This window comes from Octopus bimaculoides, chromosome 18 (genome assembly GCF_046866305.1).
Source record: "Octopus bimaculoides isolate indiv1 chromosome 18, ASM4686630v1, whole genome shotgun sequence".
Taxonomy (NCBI): Eukaryota; Metazoa; Mollusca; class Cephalopoda; order Octopoda; family Octopodidae; genus Octopus; species Octopus bimaculoides.
In genome coordinates, this window is record NC_142945.1 from 27,240,742 (window position 1) to 27,263,654 (window position 22,913).

Here is a 22,913-nt window from a genome sequence, read left to right on the forward strand (position 1 = left end):
ATATATATGTGTGTGTGTGTGTGTCTGTGTTTGTCCCCCACCACTGCTTGACAACCAGTGTTGGTGTGGTTACATCCCCATAGCTTAGTAGTTCAGCAAAAGAAACCAATAGAATAAGTACCAGGCTTAAAAAGGAAATAAATATTGGGGTCAATTAGTTCAAATAAAATTCCACAAGGCGATGCCCCAGCATGGCCACAGTCTAATGACTGAAACAAGTAAGAGATAAATGGTAAAAGACCAAAACTCAAATTGCAAAAAAAAACAAAGTAGGGTGTAAATTTATTTTTAAAATGATATACCAGGGGAATGAAAAAGGTTGGGAACCCCTACTTACAGCATTTACAAGGGTTTTGTTATTGTCTTTTCTCATTTACAAGAGTACAAATTTGTTAGGGCAGGGATAGTGAAATGAAGTGACTCTAGTACATGACTATACCTTGTTTTATTCAATCTTACAGATGAAAGAACAGAATGAATCCAGTGAGATTTGAAATCCCCGATGTAGCACAGAAAAAAACACTATAATATTTCATCAGATATTTTGCCACATCTGCCAGGAAAGTGATTACAATATGTCTATATAAGTAAAACACAATAGATAAGATCTGCTGATGTGTCAAAAGAAGGCATATCTAATCTACCTTCAACAGGTGAGAGACAAGAAGAGAGTAGGAAGACAGAGATGCTTGTTAAAGCTTTTAAATGTACAAACTAGAGAAAAAGAATTGATGATTACCTTCATAGAAAAATGTTGATCAAATACTTTGGAAAATATACCCAGAGTCTCCAGCTGAGATTCTTCCTTAATGGACTGAATCCTAAAATAAGATTGAAACAAAGAGATAATTAGCTTTTCAAAACAATCATATTACAATATTAACTGAAATGAAATTATGTAAATATATATTTCATGTCTTTTTTGTTTTTTTTATCATCAAGTTCAATAAATTCATATGGATTATTTGTTATTGTCATTTGTTGCATGAAGAAACTCCACCCATTTAACATTTAAGTAATTTAATCTTTGGAGTTCAACTTCTTGTCTCCCACGAAAAAGATATTGTCTTTAGTACTAATGACTTTTCTTCTTGTTATGGGTTTAATATAAACAGTCTAAAAATTATTTTTGGCTCTCTTACACTAAATATGTTAGCCTGTACTTAATTACTGAAAAGTGTTCCTTTAAAAAAATAATTTTCCTCTGTTAGAAAAAGCAAGGTGACCATAGATTTAAATCAACACTTGTTTACAACACGTTCCTCTTTAAGGTATTATGAATGAAATACTGTCATTTCTGTACAAAATTCTGAATTTTTATTACAAAAATAATATTGATAAAATAGATAACTGATCATTTTCAATTTTTAGATAAATATACATGATCTGACTGCTAGTTTTCAATGTAAACAAAAGCACAGCAGTCAAAATTGTACCTAGAAATTCATTGGAATAAAAAAGCTGGTTGTATACTGTAAAGAGTATAGAAAGAATTCAATGAGAAATTGAATAAATATAGTGTTGAATAAGAAACAAAGTGTTAAGTAGAAGTGATGGCCTTTGTGTATAGAATACATGTAAGCCATCATAGTTGAAGAAAGGAGAAAAACTATGATTTGTTTGCAGAAGTTTGTGATAATATCCTTTGCAAAGAATGACACAAGGGTGGGGAGAGTTTCTTGGTGCTATCTTTCACAAAAACCATTTTAACAATATCAAACTGGTTGACAGCTATAAATGTTTATCAATATATTCATTTATCATTACCACACAACACCCCAGGCATCATTTTACAACAAATATAAATAGAACCATATATGTTTTAACATTTTTGGTATCAGCCCTTCTGTGACAGCAGCTCCTGGTCCCATGGGAAAAAGGCTTTAATTTTTATTTAAGCCATTAACATTCAGATTATTCAATCAAATGTAATGCTTATTTATTCACATTGTTTTCAATTAATTATACATAATCTCATACCTTCGAGATTTAAATGAGGGATTGTTTATTTCTAGAATGACATTGTAGAGTAGGTGCAGGAGGCCAGATCTGGCCAGTTTGAACATAAAACAGGTAGAATACTTTGGCTGGCTTCAATGCTAAAGTGTTCATGTTGTTTTGTTTTTTTTCTTAATTAATCATGCATTATCATGTAACTTCAAGATATTGATGAGGTAATTGTTTATTTTTAGAATGACATTGTAGGGTAGATGGGAGAAGCCAAATCTGGTTGGTTTGAATGTAAGAGAAGAATAACTGGGTCAGATATGGTCAGTTTAAATGTTAAATGGTTAAATTAAAACCTTCTATAAAAAGAAATCATGTTAAAATATTTGCAAAATACCAACTCATAGTGAAAAAACTTATACTCTCCACCAAACTTGCTGGCTCTGAGCCAGAATTTGAAACCATTACTATTTTTATTATTATCTTTATTATTATTATTATTATTATTATTATCATTATTATCATCATCATCACCATCATTACTATTAAGGTGGCAAGCTGGCAGAATCATTAGCACACCAGGCAAAATACTTAATGGCTTCAAATTCCACCAGAGTCGACTTTACTAGGTGCCAGTTGAGCACTGGAGTTGAGTAATTGACTATTTCCCTCCCCAGAAATTCCAGGCCTTGCACTTATTGTAAAAAGGATTATTATTATTATTATTATTATTATTATTATTATAGTGAGCTGACAGAACCGTTAGCACACCAGGCAAAAAGCTTAGTGGCATTTGATTTGTCTTTATGTTCTGAGTTTCAATTCCACCAGGTCAACTTTGCCTTTCATCCTTTTGAGGGTCAATAAAATAAGTACCAGTTGAGTAGTGGGGTTGATGTAATTGACTTACACCCCACTCCACCCCACCACACATACATACAATTTCATGCCTTGTGCCAATAATAGAAAGGATTATTATTATTATTATTATTATTATTATTACTATTTATTTGTTTGGTAGCTTTAGCAAAAGATGTTGTGTGAAAGGGCTAAAGACAGATACTTTCCTCTTTGGTCAAGCCTTCATCAACTTTTTTCAAGTTTCACTTGAAAAGGAAAGTGAGAGTAGAGAAGGAAGTGCCACCTTTCCAGTAATTTTGTTGAAAAGTGGATGAATGTGGCAAGAATGGTCTGAGTGAACCGGCCTACTCTAAGCATGCACCTATAGATTGAAGGAAGATAATATGGAGAGGGTACCTGCCTGAGAGGTCAGGGCAACTGTGGTTTTGTGGAGTTTCCACAAGCTGCTCTAGAAAATCTCCTGTTGGGGGGGGGGGGGTTATTCATCATTAAAATTTACATTGTTACTGTCTTTCTACTTTTTACTCGCTTTTTTATGTAACCTTACATTGTATAGTTCTGTACTGTCCCCAACATTTTTGTGAACCCTTAGTAGTGAATAGAGAAAGCATTATTATTATTATCCCCTCCCCCAAGCTGCCCTTGTGGCAAAAATTATTATTATTATTATTATTATTATTATTATTATTATTATTGAATGAGAGAGAAGCGCATGCCATCAGGGTAACATTGGGTATAAATATACGAAGCCCAATATACCCATCATGACTACCCATCTGATAAAGGTATGCCAGGCACATGCATCACAACCATATGTGTGCGACATAGTGATCTCATATCAAGATAAACAATGCATGACCTTGCAGGTGAGGCCTAGTGAGAATTTTCTTCAGGTCGAGTAGCCCATTCTGCTCAAAAGGTCCCTGAATAAGGTTCGTTTTGAGGATGATGAACAAAACACCCATGTTTCATCCAAAGAATTCCTCTCAACACATGGCTATAATGCTTCCTTACTACTTCTACTCATGATCAAAGATGCACATATCGTCAGCTCCTTAAGGTCATCTCAAACAGTTTAGGTCAAACAACTGATAAGCAAATCTGTGATATTGAGCAGAATATTTGCTGTAGTACATCTTATACACCAAGACAAAACATGTACATGATAACACTTCCAATGAGTTAAGATCAGAAGCCATGAGAACCACTAACTAGTATTGCATAAATAAGTACTAGTTGAACACTGGGGAGTGGTGGTCAATGTGGAGTTTTAGCAACTGTCAAGCCTTGAAATATTTACTTAGAACTCTTTAGATTATAAGTTCAGATCTCAACCTATTGTTATAGACTGCTCTTCATTCTAGGGTTACTTCACTGCAGCACAGGGAATTATGTATCAATAACAGTAACATAAAGTGCCGATACAGACAGACAATTCTTCTTAAAACTAATTATTTCTTCATGGAATTCTATTTGAACCAATGACCCCAGTTTAACCCATTAGTACCCATTACTTTATCAAATGTTATGCTCATTTATTTATATTGCTTTGAATTAATCATGCATTATCTTGTAACTTTCAGATTTCAATGATGTAATTGTTTATTCTTCAGAATGACAGTGTAGGGCAGGTGTGAGAGACCAGATCTGACCAGCTTGAGCATGTAGAATATTTGAGCCTGGTATGGCTGATTTAAATGCTAAAGGGTTAAAATCAATTGCTATGGAACTGATATCTCTAACAGAATTTTTAAGATAAAATAAATTTGCTTGCATAGTTTTTCAACTATTCATTGTACCTGATGTAGTTTCACTATAAGTATATGAGTAAAATTTCTTATATAGACACAAGGTCAGAAATGCTATGAGAAGAAAGAGCTGATTAAACCAACCTCAGAACTTCACTGGGTTTTTTTTGGTCCAAAAGAATAAGAGGCAAAGTTGACTTCAATAAAATCTAAACTCAGCTCTTAAAGAGCTGGTATAGGTATCATTTTGTCTAACACTAATATTTCTACCAATCTGCTATCCCTGCAAGCACATAAGTAGTAAAAGTTCATTACAAAAGACAAGAAAATCTAAAGCCTGAGTGTAGTGGTGACAAGAAGGAAGCTTCAACATTGTGTCTGAACCACTAGAAATAGCAGCCAAATCTCCCCATGGTAATACTCTACCATCTTAAAGAAAACAATAAAGAACATCATCATCATCATCATCATCGTCGTTTAAACGTCCGCTTTCCATGCTAGCATGGGTTGGACAATTTGACTGAGGACTGGTGAAAGTCAAATCGTCCAACCCATGCTAGCATGGAAAGCGGACGTTTAAACGACGATGATGATGATGATGATGATGTTCTTTATTGTTTTCTTTAAGATGGTAGAGTATTACCATGGGGATAATATATAATGTAGTTCTAACAATATGATGTATGGTAAAAAAAAGAAAAAGATGGAATCGTCATGACTGGAATGATTTTGATTATGATCAAGGTTGATCAGATTCGAGCCTGATGCAGCCTTCTGGCTCTCCAGCCTTCAGTCAAACCGTCCAACCCATGCCAGCATGGAAAGCGGACGTTAAACGGTGATGATGATGTTGATCTGGGACTAAACAACTTTGGCATGACCTCACTTGTCATTAAAACTCTACAAAGATGAAAATAAACAAACTATTGCAACTTAACCTTTATTTGAATCACGAGGGGTGGCGGCGACGGCGACGGTGGTGTGGTGTAGTGGAGGTGGAGATGGTGGTAGTGTGGTAGAGAAGGAAGTTAAAGCTATCAAAGCCACAATTTTGGTGTGGGGGGGAGAGGTCAGAGACGAAGAAGACAAAGGTGAATGAAGGAAATAACAAGTAATAATTAAGAACAAGGGGAACTTCAGCTTTAGTTTGACAATCCAGAAATGACAGCCATTTAGTAGGGTTCACTAGGAGATTTGATCAGGAAACATACAGATATCACATAATCATCAAGAAAATGCGGTGGAATTAGGATTGCACAGAGGAGTGGGGGTACAGACTCCTGAGATGTAATGCAAACAGGAAAAAACATGGAAACAAAAGGGGGAAGGCAGTGGTGGGGGGAGTACCTCCCCCTCTACACACACACACCTTCCAAGCACACATACATATATGTGTCTATATATAATCCACTTATATTGAATAATAGTCAATACTGAAATGATACCAATAGCAATGAATAGAGGTGAGAAAAGGTGGGGATAGGAACTGTAAGAGCTGACCAGAGGAGATTGGAACTGGGTGAATTTACTGGGTTGAGAAGGGAGGGAGAGAAAACACTAATAGTAAAAAGAAAGGGGATGAAAATACACACATTAACAGCAGCAACCAAACTAATGGGATAAAGCATATCACATACACACAAACACACACACACACATCAGCTGGTATCAGTTTTTCTTTCTTTCAGCTACCACTCCTTTACTTTGTTCAACATTTCCTCTTCCCACAAACCCCTGCTCCCCTACAACACACACACACACACACTGTCCTCCTATCCAAGCCTTAGAATTATTGAAAGGTGGGGAGGAGAAAGGAAGTAGAAGAGAGTAATAAAGAAGATGGAAGTAGGAGAAAGAAGGGAAGAGAGAGAAAGAGAGTGGTTTCCAATGAGTTCCATTCATGATTCACATTGAATCATTCCATCCCAGTGTAATCCCTATTTTCTTTTCCAGCTGGGCAGGCTGTTTCATCTGCTCTCCTTTATTATAGCATCAGTCTTACTGTGTGATGTATGCCAGTTCCAACCTCCAGCAGACACTTCTCTATATACATGATTCTCTCATCCCTCACTTCCCATCTCTCTCTCTCTCATCCCTCACTTACTATCTCTCTCTCTCTCTCCTTCATGCACACACATACAGCCTCCAACAATCTTAATACATGGAAAATTAGGATCATTTACTGTGCTGAGTTTCAACACTGCAATCCTGCACTGATTTACTGCACAGTTTTTGTCATTCAGACGTTAGGCACAAATGAAACAGAGACAGTAAAACTGAAGTAGCCAACTAGGAAAATTATTACACCGCCTGCCCATGAATCACAAGTTCAAACCCATGGCAAGTGCTTTTCTGTGTTCCTAGGGCAGAACACTTAATTCAAATTTGCATTACTTAACCATCAAGCAAATCACCTTGAAAATTTATTTTCAAATATTTATTTATTGATGCAGGCATGGCTGTATGGTAAGAAGTTTGCTTCTCAACCAGGTTTCTGGGTTGAAATACACTGCATGGCAACTGGAGCTAGTGTCTTCTACTATAGTCTCGGACCAACAAAAGCCTTGTGAATGGATTTGGTAGACAGGAAATGAAAGAAGTGTATGTGTGTGACAACCATTTGACTACCAGTGTTGGTATGTTTTTATCCTGGTAACTTAGCAGTTTGGCAAACGGAGATGATAGAATAAGTAACCAGGCTTAAAAAACTAAGCCCCAGCATGGCCACAGTCAAATGACTGAAACAAGTAAAAGATAAAAGATTCTTATTTTGAAATTTAATTCAAACACTTATGGAGAGATATATTCTTGTTAAAAATATGAATGCAGAAAGGTTAATGCTTATAGATCTTTAAGAATTTGATTGGGTTTCTCAAATATTATGATTTTTCATTAAGCAGGCTTGTTACTGGTTAGTAATTGTTGTCACCCCTCTCAAATTCTGTTTCTGTACATGTCCTGCAACTGTTCAAAAGGAAAATTAACTGATCTCAGGGGGTCTGTAAAAGCCATAGCCACAGTCCCTCTTCCCTGAAAAAATAAGAAAAAAGTTGACATTTGCTGGAAAACTGTGGGATGAGTGGAAACTCCAGAGGGTTTGAGAGTAAGGATAGGGAATTAAACTGTAGGGGCAATGAGAGTAGGAGAGACAGGTGTGTTGGATAAAGGTAACATGTAACCAGCTAGTTCAGGGGAGCATAAGCAAATGTAGTCATGATAGAAAAGACAGAGAAATGTGGTAATATGCTTGTGGGTCTGGGATTGTAATATGAGCTATGTAAAGTCTTAATGTAAATCAGGGGTTCTCAACCATTTTTCATCTATGGACCTCTTTGATTACTATTTCATTCTGGTGGACCCCCAATAGCCATTCAATGTTTAAAAACTAGTTTCATTGAGACTTCTTTCAAATTTCCTGTTTTGTTTTTCACTCATTAACTTGTATAGGTTGAACTATATAAAATGTTAGAGATAGAAATTTCTTGCAATACATACCAATACATACATCTAAAGCAAACTTTTTTCAGAGGCCCTTAAAATACTATTATGGATCCCCAATTTACTATTCTGTTGCATGAACCCCCACCCCCACCCACTCCAAATCTTATATGGACCCTCAGGGGCCATATGGACGCTGGTTGAGAACCCTTGATATAAATGGTTTCAGTTTCGTTAACATAAAGCATACGCAAAACAAATCTTCTGGATGCTAGTCTATTACATGTATCATGGGCACAGGTGTGGTTATTTGGTTAAGAAGGTCACGGCATATATTTTACCTTTTATTTTACTTGTTTTAGTCATTTCATAGTGGCCATGCTGGGGCACTACCTCGAAGGGTGTAGTTAACAAAATTGCCCCCAGTATTTACTTTTTTAAAGTCTGGTACTTATTCTATCAGTCTGTTTTGTCAAACCACTAAATTATGGGGACGTAAACTAACACCAGTTGTCAAGTGGGGGAGGGGGGACAAACACACCATAACACACATATATACATATATATATACAATGAGCTTCCTTAAAGTTTCCATGTACCAGATTCACTTACAAGACATTGGTTGGTCTGGGGCTTTAACAGAAGGCACTTATTTAAAGTGCTGCACAGTGGGACTGAACCTGAAACCTTGTGGTTGCAAAGCAAGTTTCTTAACCACAGACCCATGCCTGTGCCAACTACATAATTTCCTGTTCAATCCTACTGTCACACTGCATGGCATCTTGGGTAGATGGCTTCTTCAACATCCTTGGGTCAGCTACAGCCTTGTTAGTGAAGTTTAGTGGATGGAAACTATATAGAAGTGCATCAGGAGTGTTCCTGTTCTTGGGTGGCAAATTTAACCCCTCATCCACTTGAACATCAACACATGGCCCTTGGGTTCTATAAGCAGAATTCATGTGCAATTTGAAGGGTGATTGTATATCAAAACACAACTTCAATAAAGATTACTAAATCTTAAAAGGTGTTACTCTCCTACCCCCAGATTACTGAAAGGCCACTTGACCCTAGCAGAATCTGAACTTGGAACGTAAAGGAATATAACCAAATACCATAAGATATGTTGTCCTGTGCTTTACCAATCCTCCTACCACTGCAAATAATTAATATTATAAAACACCAAGTCATATATAAAGTCATTCTTGGGGTGAACAAGTGAAATTCACATCCAAACTTTTTTTCAATAACAGAAATTTTGATTTTGCCCAAAAACAGAATTTCAAAATTTCAATTTACTCCCAACCAATGTTTTTGTTTTTAACTTTTTCAAGATTTTTTTTTTTTTTTTTTTCTATGTAAAAAATCATATGAAAATTACGAGTCTGAAAAAAAATTTGTTTAATTACGTTTTATTCCCACCCTCCTGGCTTTCACATCCATGTGACACAGCCATCCAGATGTTTTTAAACATGTCTGTTCATTTGTGCCATGTATTGATACCCATTGAACCAGCACACACCATTGAGGAAACCTGAATATAATTGCTTAACACATTAGAAATAACAACCAAATCTCCTTCAAACATCACACACCCACTTTTCTTTTGATATTTTAAAATAATTTCTTCAGGTTTTCAACAGAGATTTCAATTTTCAATTTTATCAAAACAATTTCACTCCTACTCCAGCACCATCTCTTTTGTTTTTGATGTTTTTCAAAAGTTAAGGGGGAATTCCATGTTGAAAAATACACTGATTACAGCTAAATCCTAACCCTAAACCTGAATTCTAATCTTAACCTCTCACATTAACCTTAAACCCTAATCCTAAATTTTAACCCTAAAATCTAATCCTAAACCATAAACCCTAATAGTCAATCCTAAAGCTTAAGTGTAACCCTAACTATTTAAAGTTTAGGGCCACAGACTATCCAATGTTTGTTTTCATTTTATAAGATGTAAAAGGTGTGTGTGGTTTGAAGAAGGGGGAGGCTACTAGCTGATATTTCTAGCATGTCAAGCATACACACTGAGGCCTCCTTCATGTTGTCATTCAAAATTCACTTACACAAGAGCAAATGAACAAACAAATTTCATAACTTCTGGAGTGTTGGGGTGGGGTAGTAGAGGAAATCACTGGGAAGGTATTTTTCAGGCAGAATTATGAAAAAAAAAAAGAAAAGAAAATGAAAAGGGGTGAGATGCTTATTCAACACATCTACCCTTTTTGTTTGTTGGTCCTGATTTCCATCATGAAAATAGGAATGACTGTCAGTCATCATCATAATAATAATAATCATTTAGCATCCGTTCTCCATGCTGGCATGGGTCAGACGGCTTGACAAGAGCTGGCCAGGCTTCATTAGTCTGTTTTGGCCTGGTTTCTATGACTGGATGCCAACCATCTTACAGAGTGTACTAGATGCTTTTACATGGCACTGGCACAGATGCTAAAAGCACCAGTACCCACACGCCTGCAACACTAGGGGTCTCTCAGGTGCAAGTGAGTTGCAGAGGATGTGCAACTACAATTCATGGACAACTACAGTTTTACTTAGTTTAATATGTCTTCTCATGCACAGCAAACCACTAGAAGTCTCAGTCCCTTGTCATCTCCTCACTGAGGCCCAACGTCTGAGGATCCTTTCTCATCACTTCCCTCCACAATTAAAGATCGGCACTTCTTGATGCAGCTGTCTTCAAGGTATCATATTAAGCAGCAGAAGGTAGGTTGAAGGAAATGGTACACTGGGTGGGTGTAGATATAAAGGAAAATATTAGCAATCAATCAGTGCTTTCAGCACCAAATTTATACTTTTCAAAACAACACTAAACAAATAACACAAAGTAATAAGAAATTCTAAGGTGAGTTAAACAGCATCCCCCACCCCACCACACTCCTCGTGCAAGTGTTTTGGCCCTTAACTCCTTACACTAAGGGAGCAAAGCTACATCCCAATCATATTTCTTTGAGATCCCTCTGCTGTCACACTCTGTGCTACTGTCTGCACTGCAATACTCCTAGTTTTGCACCCCAGAGCCAAGGTACCTGGGGTGTTGTAATCAGTTCAGCCTGAAATACTAGATGAATATAGGGTAAATTATACCTTCTGAAATTCAACAAGGTATTTTAATTCAAAAGCGCCAGTTAATCTGTTTCCTTACCAGTGTGTATATCTTTCGATGATATACATCACAAAGAAGGAAAGGCCTATTTTACATGTAGTTTCTTAAGGTTTTACTATTTATTATTTTATATTTATTTCTCTGCAGTGAAATTCTTAAATGAATTATTGTAAATGCCACCATTTTAATGTTAGCAATGAGGGAGCCTCTACATCAGTAGTTTTCAACCAGGGTCCATATGGACCTTTAAAGTTCCTATAAAATTTTGTTAAAATTTATGTGTTGTAAACTGGTTATATTTCTACAATACACAAACAATTTAAGCATTTTTCACAGAATTCCTAATGATATTTAATCATAAATATAATAGTTTTTATACATTGAGTGGCTTTGAGAGACTCACCCTTGAGTAAAATAGAAATCAAAGGGGTCCATTGGCAAAAAATGATTGTGAACCTCTGTTCTACATAATCAGTCAACTTGCAAGAAATAACAATGTATTTCAACTCATATCACCATCTACCACCCATCAGACAAGGTGGTCCTAGATTTTTCTCCTAAAAAGACAGTTTGGTCATGGTTGAAATGCCTTTGATCATGGGATTATTTGATCATGACTAAACTGGGGCAAAACAACAACCAACAAAAAAACCTCTATATGGTCACTCAACCTTTTAGAAACATCAGCTAACTCTACCTTAAATCACGCATTACTGTCTTAAAAGGACATGTATGAAGACATTTCATAAATGTTGTAAGAAGGAAAAGAAAAAACAGATGATCATGAATGGAATATTTTTGATCATTGCTCTGCCCAACTGGTATTAACATGTAGCTTACACATCAACAAGTTAGATTCTGGCAACAGGCCGACAACAATGAGCTGTCAAACAAGGCATTTTACTTACTCATACCAAGGTCATCCAAACTAGATATTAAGCTTTAGTTCATCACAAGAGTTGACCAACTAATGCTACAAGTCAGGCAAGTGATGATGTACTGAATGACCTACTCAGCAAGATTCTCAATGTACTGGAAGAGAGCAAAAACTTAACAGGTAAATTTCACTTAATTCTGCAATTTTGACAAATATCATTCAGTACATCACCATCTACCATACTTTAAGTCATGCTATTGGCTAAGTTGAGTTATTTCCTTTAGCTCACTCTTGTATTTTTGTGGGATGGAGGAGAAGGAGCAGGAGTAATTTTTTCATACTACATCCTCATCACCATTTAATGCCTGTTTTCTATGCTGGCATGAGTTGGATGGTTTAACAGGATCCACCAAGCAGCAGGGTTACATCAAGCTCCAATGTCAGATTAACGCATGGTTTCTATAGTTGGATGCCCTTCCTAATGCCAACCACTTTGCCACCTGCACTAGTGAGGTTACCAAGAGGAAAATTGTCTATTGTCATATATTCAACAAGTAAAAGATAAGTCATAAGAAAGTTGATGACACAATTCATATTGAATCAGAGAAAAAAAACATTTAATGATTTCCACTAAATAATATTTTCTTATAAAGACTTATGCACTAGCCATTTTACTATTGTATCACATTTTTATCCTTGTTATTTTTTAATGTTAATAAAAGTTGCAATAGAAGTATGCAGTGGATATGGTTATGAAGAGAGTTGAGATTCTCTATGACACAGCCAGTCTCAAATCCAGTTTTAGTTTTGTACACATCCCTAATACATTGCTGGTGTTTATTTCAACACAGAACAATAAATTACTAAACAGCTGCACCACCATGTGGTAAGAAGTTTGCTTCCCAACCACATGGTTCTGGATTCAATCCCACTGCATTGGGAAAGTGTCTTCTACTATAGCCTTGGGCCAACCAAAGCCTTGTGAGTGGATTTGTAAAGAGAAACTGAAAAATACTCATCGTACATGTGTGTGTTTGTGTCTGTTTGTCCACCCACCCACTGCTTGACAACTGGTGTTGGTATGTTAACATCTCCATAACTTTGTGGTTCAGCAAAAGAGGCTGATAGGATAAGTACCAGTACTTTAGAAAATACATACTGGTGCTGATTCATTTAACTAAAATTCTTCAAGGCAATGCCCCAGCATGGCTGCAGTCTAAGGACTGAAACAAGTAAAAGATAAAAAAGATTTTCCACCATAATAATCAAAGTTCACTATTGTTGTTTAGCCACCACCTACCCTGTCAGCCCTGGTTCAGTTTGACAATCCCATCCTTTTTTAGGTGCAACTACTGCTGAATTATCTATTATGTTAAGATAGCAAGGAAGTGAATTTGAGGGAATTAGGATGCTACTTCCAGCAAAGCAAACAGCCACACTATGGTTACTTAGTTGTTTCTGCATGCTGAGAGTGGATAAATGCCCTTAGATTCAGCTACTGACATAAGGAGAGAGAGATCAGCAAGGCATGTCAGATAGAACATATCAACAGCACAAAGCTTTTCCTTCCTTTTTTTTTATTTTCAAGGCAGCGAACTGGCAGAATCGTTACTATGCTGGGTAAAATGCTTCGTGGTATTTCACCTGTCTTTACATTCTGAGTTCAAATTCCGCTGAGGTCAACTTTGCCTTTCATCCTTTGGAGGCAGAAGGTGATAAAATAAGTACCAGTTGAACACTGGGGTCAATGTAATTGACTTACCCCATCCCTTGAACTTGCTGGTCCTGGGCCAAAATTTGAAACCAATAACAAAGTTTCAATATGACTCCCTCCCCTTCCTTTACACAAACGCACACACACATCATAATGTAAAATATACACCATGAGTGCAAATATTATCTGATGGCACATAACCATTTTGTTCAATATAATACAGTGAATCCACAAAAATAAAGACAACCAACATATTTGTTTACCAAAAAGTTACCAAAGAAGGTGACGTTAGCAACAAGATAGTTATATCACACCTAGTACGCACATATCCAAATCTCACAAACTAAGTAGCAAAAAAGGTTAGTGAGATTTGTGAAACTGACGTTTAACCTTTAAGACATCATCAATATTTACTTTGGAATTGCTGCATCTAACCAAGAGAATTGCTTTCAAATGATCGTCAGTCAACTTCATTCGATGTGCTGACTTCATATACTTCATTATTGAAAATGTTTGCTCACAGACATAAGTTGTTCCAAACACTGATGCCATACCAGAGGCAAATGAATTCTCATTGCAGGTACTTACGCAAAAGGTACAGTGCGGTGGCGTGCTGAATGAATTGATCTCATGGGTCAGAGTTTGGTGACCCCTGACCTAGAGAAATAAGGAAACAGCAGTCTACTCTCGAGTTTCATTTGTCCCTCAGTTTCTATGGCTGGAAACCCTTCCTACTTCCAACCCCTTTACAGAGTTTACCGGTTTCTTTTTTCATGACACCATTACTAGGGAGATGTCATATCCTCAACAAAGAATCCTCTCAAAGTGTACTTGGTGCTTTTTTTTTTTTTTGTTTTTGGTATCAATACTTTAGAGGTGTATCCACAACAAGACTAAAGGGGCCTCTTGACTCCATGTCTGCTCACTCACCAACCTCTTTACAATGTGCAAGGTACAAAGGATAAGATAGATAGAGACATGAATATTGCTAAGTTATAAGAGAGAGAAATGATAACGACACTCAACATTTTGAGATAAGTATGTGCAATTGAGGCAATGTGAGCAAAAGAATAGAACATTAACAATGTGACCCAGGCGATAGAGGGAGGACAGAGGGAGTGCCAGAAGGTATGGGTGAAAAGGAGCAAAAGTGTAATGCAGAATGAACAAAGAGATGGCTGGCAGGACAAGAGGGGAGAATAAGAGTGAGAGTACAGTGCACCAGGTGCAATAGATCCAGTGTGGTGAGGTTTCTTAGGGACAAGGATGACAAATGGTGAGGACATTGGAAGGGGAATAGGAAATAAGTGGGAATCATACCAATGAAGGGATAAGAGCGACAAGGAAATGAGTAGAGGAGAAATGAGAGTATACTGAACAGGGGAAATCAAGTGATGAGGATGGATAAGGATGTCAGAAAAGTGGGAGACAGCAGAGATGCAGATGAGTCAGTGATAGTAGAACAACAGAGGGGTGAGCAATAGAGATAAGGGTCACAGGAAAGTGGAAGACATCAGGATGAGGTGACAAAGTATAAGAGAACCAGCAATAATAACCAACTAGCTGACATATATATATATATATATATATTTTCTCTAAACGGATGGCGATATTTATGGCACACATAGAACAAAAAAACGAAGGGAAAAGCAAAAACAAACCTGCCTTTAGTTAATTGGATACGACGTTTCACGGTTAAGAGTATGAAATTACTCTATTCCGACTCTTCAGCCCAATATTCTGATAAATTTGAATATATATATACATATATATACATAAGCATCCATGCATGCACACACACACACACACACACACACACACACACACACACAAGGATATATATATATATATATTATATATGTAAATATATTATACCTCTCTGTCACTGCCACCATTCTAGAGACTTGAGTGTGCCCAAGAAGAAGCCACACATCAGGATTAAACCAAGACTATAACTGTATGGCTGAATAATTAAGAAATTTGCTTCACAAGCATAAGGACTTGGGTTCAATCCCAATGTGTGGCATCTTGGGCAAACGTCATTTTCTATAACCTCTACAAGTGAAATTTTCAATAGCTTCTATGAATTAAACTGGGTAGACAGAAACTGTATAGAAGCTCTTTGGAAGGTTTTATATCTTTAATTCAAAGATACAACTTTATCATGGAGTGTCATGCTGATTCTGCTGGAGAACTGCATCAGTGGGTACACATCTGTGGAATGCTCATTCACATAGTTGACTGAACAACTGAATACACTTCATTGAAATCACTGGAGATCCATTCATGTGTATGTATGTATGGGAGAATATATATATATGTATAAGTATGTGGTGTGGGTGTGTATGTATGTCTGCATGCATGTGTGTGAGAGAGAGAGAGAGAGAGAGAGAGAGAGAGAGAGAGTGTGTGTGTGTGTGTGTGTGTGTGTGTGTGTGTGTGTGTGTGTGTGTGTGTGTGTGTGTGTGTGTGTGTGTGTGTGTGTGTGTGTGTGTGTGTGTGTGTGTGTGTGTGTGTGTGTGTGTGTGTGTGTGTGTGTGTGTGTGTGTGTGTGTGTGTGTGTGTGTGTGTGTGTGTGTGTGTGTGTGTGTGTGTGTGTGTGTGTGTGTGTGTGTGTGTGTGTGTGTGTGTGTGTGTGTGTGTGTGTGTGTGTGTGTGTGTGTGTGTGTGTGTGTGTGTGTGTGTGTGTGTGTGTGTGTGTGTGTGTGTGTGTGTGTGTGTGTGTGTGTGTGTGTGTGTGTGTGTGTGTGTGTGTGTGTGTGTGTGTGTGTGATAAGCCCAGTATAGAGCTGGGGAGACTTATAGTTCAAATAAGGATTCAATACACATGTTGGATAGAGTGGGTATGTTCATTAGGGGCAAAAGAGCTTATGGAGTGCTCATCCATTTCATACACTGAATTCATTCAGGTCTTCAACAGTGCATTATGTGCAGATGTGTGCAAGTTCAGAACACACTAGGCAGTTGGATATATGAAGCACCATTATAACTTTTGTGCATGCGTGTATATGTTTGTGTATTATTATTATTGTTATACACATGTGCTAAGGCAGCAAGCTGACAGAGCCATTAGCATGCCAGGCAAAATGCTTAATGACATTTCATCCATCTTTACATTCGGAGTTCAAATTCCACCAAGATCGGCTTTACCTTTCATCCTGGTGGGGGGGGGGGTTAAAATAAGTACCAGTCAAGCACTGGGGTCGATATAATTGACTGGCACACCCCTTCCCTGAAATTTCAGGCCTTGTGCCTATAGTAGAAAAGATTATTGTACAAATGCACATTATATAATATATATATATATATATATATATATATATATATATATATATATATATATATATATATATATCCATTTAAGTATACGACACACACACACGTGAGCATTAGGTGCAAAACAAAATGGAGAAAATAGTATTTGAATATCAAAGGTAGAGTAAAATAATGCTTCTCAACTTCAAAACACACACACACACACAAAGACGGACAGAAAGATACATATATATATTATAGATGCAAGTTTGACTGCCTGGTTGTTACAGACAAGTATCTTCTACTATATCCCAGAGCTAACGAAAGCCTTGGGAGTGGATTTGGTAGGCAGAAACTGAAAGAAACCTGTTGCATATTTACTTACGTGCGCACGTATGTGTGTGTGTGTGTGTGTGAGTGCGTGCACGCCCTTGGTTGTAGTAGTAATGGTACTATCGTGCAAGTAATGTTGTTTGTTTCCAGTCCTTCATGAAAAATATGTCTGCAAGCATGGTAATCTAGGTATGAAATGATAATGTGTGTGTGTGTGTGTGTGTGTGTGTGTAACTTACATTGGTTTCAGCCATTATCGGCCCAGGCCATGACTAACTCAATAGCACCACCTGGAAAAGTCTTTTAGCTAATTATTTTGGGACACCATGGACCACCCAAGCAGAGAGTTGTTGTTGGCTGAGACGTATCCAAGTGTAGATGATTTATCCGGTATTTCCTGGAGGGATTTGTCTAGGCATCATTTGAAAGTTTGTGGGGTCTTTTTCTACTTTAATTTCTTTCAGGATAACATTGAAAAGAGCAGGACTATTTGCAGTGAAGAAATTATCATTTGGATAATACTGGTGGAATATTTTGCACATTGTGCAAATAATGTATTGCTCATGGCAGTGTTGCAGAAAATAGAGTTTCAGCTGTTTAAGTCGAGCCCAATAATCAAGTCCTGTCATGCCATTTATTTTTTTAGTGATTGATCTTTGTGGTGCTTTGATCCTCATTATGTCTGGTTTTTTTGTAGGGGAACCACAATGAGCAGCAGTATTCGAGATGGGGCCAGGCAAATGCAGAAAAGAGAAGGATGATGGTTTCATAATCCCTAGATTGAAAAGTTCTGAGATCCATGAGCACATTCTTGGGCAACATTGACTTTTTTGTTGATGTGCACACTCCAGCTAAGGTTGCCGTCAACAATTACACTTAAGTCTCTGATATTATCCGAAGGTTCAAGGTCTCCGGACAGTAGTGTATATGGTTTGAGTGTGCCCTCTTTTCCAAAGTGGATGAGCTCAAACTTTTCTTTGTTCAGCTGCATTTGTTTTTTTTTTGTTTTTTTTTGTGCCCACTGGGTTACTGCATTCATATATATATATATATATATATATATATATATGTGTGTGTGTGTGTGTGTGTGTGTGTGATCTATACTCATACGTGTGTGTTTTTGTTTCTTTGTCTTCACATCATGCACTGATTGTTAGTTAACAAAGCTCTACAATCTTCCATGAAACATTTGTGTTCAAAGGGCTAGAGGAAATATTCCCTTGCATGGAAACAGGTGGAAATTAGTATCAGGAAGAGAATCTGACTAGGGACAACAAATTTTGTCTGACCCAAGCAAGCACGGAAAATAGATGTTAGGAAGAGGAGAGATATAAGTACATGCCTACACTGACACAAACATATATATAATGGTTACTTTCTTACTGATACTACAGAAAAGGAAGAAACAGAGAAAAAGACAGTATGGGGCGTGTAGCATAAATATTGAGTGAAATAGTAATATAGAGTGTGTGAGTGTAACATATGGTCACTTGCTAGCTGTGTGTGGTCTACACGTATTTCTCTCATTGTCTGTGTACCTGCATCTCATCTCATTCGCTGCCTACCCATATATATCCTATTTCATCAATTGTCTTATAACTCTTGTCTAAACAGCTGTCTACCTCTACTTTCTGTTTCAATAACTGTCTAACCTCCAGCACCTCTGTATATCTCTATAATAGCATTACTTATGTTAGCAAACAGAAACAGCAATTCAGTTCAAAAGTATGCCGTTCGTGACAAAGAATACACTAGACTGTTAATGAGACGGATGCAAGTAGACAGTTAATGAGACAGGACTAGGTGACCGCTGATGAGATGAGAAAGACAGAGATATTGTAAACAGTTAAATGAGAAAGAGTTGAGCAGTTAACAATACAGACAACAGACAGCTGATGGGTCAGGAAATAGAGGTAGATAATGAAATAGGAGATATAGGTAGATATTTAACTGAGAAAAGAGAAAGAAGTGGGCAGTTGATGAGAGGAGATAAAAGTAGATAGTTAATGAAAGATGAGACAGAGGTAGACTTTTAATATGAAAGATCTAGAGGTACACAATTAACAAGGTAGAAGATAGTAGATATAACGAGACTGGAAGCAGAGATAGAACAGTAAAGAGACAAAAGACAGGTAGTTAACGAGTGGAGAAAGAGATAGATGGTCAATGACAGACAAGGCAGGTAAATTGTTAATGAGTAAAATCTAGAGGTATACAATTAAGAAGAGAGAAAACAGAAGTAGACAGTCAATGAGACAGGAAGTGGAGATAGGCAGTTAATAAGACAGAAAAGAGAGAGGAATACTTAAGAGGTAATAAGACAAGAGACAGGGAGATATTTAATGAGAAAAAGCAGACAGTTAATGAGACAAGAGACAGAGGTAGACAGCTAATGAGACCAAAGGAGACAGAGGCAGAATTAATGAGACAGCAAAAAACAAAGATAGAAAGTTAATGAAACAGTATATAGAGGAAGTTAGCTAATGATACAAAAGTAGAGATAGACAGTTAATAAAACAGGGGTAGACAGCTAAAGAAACAGACAACAGCTCTTTCATTTAAAAAAGGGGGGGGGAGTATTTTTAGCTGTGATAGCAGAAGATGGACTAACAGAATTTAGTGATTAGAATGTCAAAACTAAGAATTAGGAAAAGATGAGCAAGAAGTGTCTGATACATTCTTTGTTGTTGAACAAGATCAACTCTGTTGGAAACTTATAATAAAAACTATTCAACCATGACCAACTACCCTTATATGCAGACATGCTCTAAATTAAAACCTTTCACCAAACTTTTTCCTGATTTTATGCTTCAAACACCAACTTAATAATGATAAAGTTTATTTTACTAAATTCTTCATTATTTTCAAAATTAATTTAAACAAAAGCAGTGTATTTTAATAGAAATGTGGTAACTGATAACAAAGGGTTAAAATTATTTTGATTATTATTTCTAGAAAAGTAAGAGATCACATACAGGCCACCTTATTAAATTATTTAGTTGTGATAGAATAGACAGACCTATGATTAAAGGCATTTCAGCCTTGACTGTCAAGTCTTTTAGTATGAAGAGTGATTTGAGGGTGAATTTGGTTGCTATTTCTAGAAATCAAATGACCACATAGAGCAGGGATCGGGGGAACTTTTTTAACCAATTACCCCAAAATATATTTATTTACACCAACATTATCCCCTTGATTCAAATGGAAGAAAATCAGAGATAACAGGGAACACATTTTTTTATATAATTTTATATATGTCTAATGAGTCTTCATTACCTCCAAGAATTTCATTTTTACCCCACTTGGGGTAACTTACCCCAGTTTTCCAACCCCTAACATAGAGCTTCCTTAGGTGTTGTTGCTGTTCATGAAGCAGACCATAAAGTAAAGGATTCTAGCCATGACCATCACATCTTTTTAAATGTATATCAAGAACTGATAATCCAATTTACTCTTTAAGATGGTGGTGGTGGTGGTGGTGCGTGGGGGGGGGGGTAGAGATGGAGTTTCCATGGAGTGGGGTGTGCACAATGGGGTTAACAAGTAGTAACAAATCAGGGCCAATATATTTATAAAATACATAACTGTATATAAAAGAAGGAAAAGAAAAAGGAACTGATAAAAAAGACAGTGTGGAGGATGGGGATATAAATAGTTCCCAAGGGTGTATGTCATAGCAGAGTTCAGCTTTAAAACATCACTATTGTATTCTTTGAACCACATCTAGCTTTAATTCTCTGTCAAGTGAGATATTATCCCTGGGGCTAAGAGAAAGCCTCAAGGGATTTTAACATAATCTTTTCATCACAGAAATGGAGGATTTTTTTGTGTCTTCAGCACATTCCACACACTATGCTTAGTGTTCTCCATCTATAATTACAGGACATGTGAAGGAGTGAGGAGGTTGTATGTTTAAGGAAAGGAGGGAAAATGATGTGTATGCCTATGTATGTAAAATAAACACACCATGTTTTTATAAGAACCTATACAAAGCAATGTGTGTAAATAAGAAAGAGTGTTGACTTTAAAGACAAGATCCACTCCTATCTTTAGTATCCAAAAATTTCAATTAGTTGTCTTTATTGGTGTTATCTCACTTTTTGTACCTTTAGGGTCTAAACCCTCTGGGGGGAGATTTTGTCTACTAAATGTATGGATAATTGCAGTAAATCGAAGTCTTTTATCTGACAATATCACTGATGTGAGACTTTACTGTGTGTGTGTCTAGTATGTAGAATTTTCCCTCAGGTATTTCCCTCAGTCAGTGTTGATAGGAAGATGAAGATGAAAACATGTGGAGGATAGCAGATAAAAATTTTAAAAAACCAAAAAACAGGAAGACATGGTTATTAAATGAGATTGAATGTAGGAGAGAGAGTTGTGTGTGTAGTTGTGTGTATCTGTGTGTGAATGAAGTAGAAATGGATGAATAAAGGTATTATATTCTGTGAAGGGTAGGGTGTATATGAGTGGGATAATGAGGAACAAAATGTGTATGCCTATGTTCACATGTGAGAGACACAAAGTGATATATATATATCATCATCATCATCATCATCGTTTAACGTCCGCTTTCCATGCTAGCATGGGTTGGACGATTTGACTGAGGACTGGTGAAACCGGATGGCAACACCAGGCTCCAGTCTGATTTGGCAGAGTTTCTACAGCTGGATGCCCTTCCTAACGCCAACCACTCAGAGAGTGTAGTGGGTGCTTTTACGTGTCACCCGCACGAAAACGGCCACGCTCGAAATGGTGTCTTTTATGTGCCACCCGCACAAGCCAGTCCAGGGGCACTGGCAACGATCTCGCTCGAAAATCCTACAGGAGCCAGTCAGGCGGTACTGGCAACGGCCACGCTCAAAATGGTGCATCTCATGTGCCACCCGCACAAGAACCAGTCCAGGGGCACTGGCAACGATCTTACTTGGCTTGCCGGGTCTTCTCACGCACAGCCCATTTCCAAAGGTCTCGGTCCGTAGTCATCGCCTCGGTGAGGCCCAATGTACGAAGGTCTTGCCTCACCACCTCAGCCCAGGTCTTCCTGGGCCTACCTCTTCCACGGGTTCCCTCAACTGTTAGGGTGTGGCACTTTTTCACGCAGCTATCCTCCTCCATTCTCACCACATGTCCATACCAGCGCAATCGTCTCTCTTGCACGCCACAACTGATGCTTCTAATGTTCAGCTTTTCTCTCAAGATACTTACACTCTGACGGGTATTCACATTGACATTACACATCCAACGGAGCATACTGGCTTCTATATACAAGTATATATGTACACACAGACACAAGTGTGTGTGTGTGTGTGTGTGTGTGTGTGTGTGTGTGTGTGTGTGTGCATGACAGAACAGGTAAAGGAGAGAGATTATGTGTGGGTGTGTAAAGTATAGGAAGTGCATATATACGTGATAGAAAATGCGGATCTAGTTCAAAACGGGGGCACCAGTATTTTCTTAACGAAACACTTTGAAACTTGGGACACTGGTAGAATGTGTCATATAAAACATCTTTTTCTCTTAGTCTTCTTAACAAAAAAAACGTACATCGCAAGTTATTTCATGTTAAAGTTGTCGTATTTCTGTAATTTCAACCAATGACTGACGTCCATTCAG

The 22,913-nt window shown here is 37.3% G+C and overlaps 1 protein-coding gene across 2 annotated transcripts in view; it reads right to left on the reverse strand.

The window, feature by feature from the left end:
• The window catches only part of LOC106872045 (polycomb group RING finger protein 3), a 98,294-nt gene that overhangs the window by 41,002 nt on the left and 34,379 nt on the right, over positions 1 to 22,913 (reverse strand). For both annotated transcript variants that reach the window (XM_014918883.3, XM_089365926.1), the window contains exon 2: positions 740 to 821. The gene's annotated coding sequence lies outside the window, so the exon portion shown is untranslated. The remainder of the gene's footprint in view (positions 1 to 739; positions 822 to 22,913) is intronic.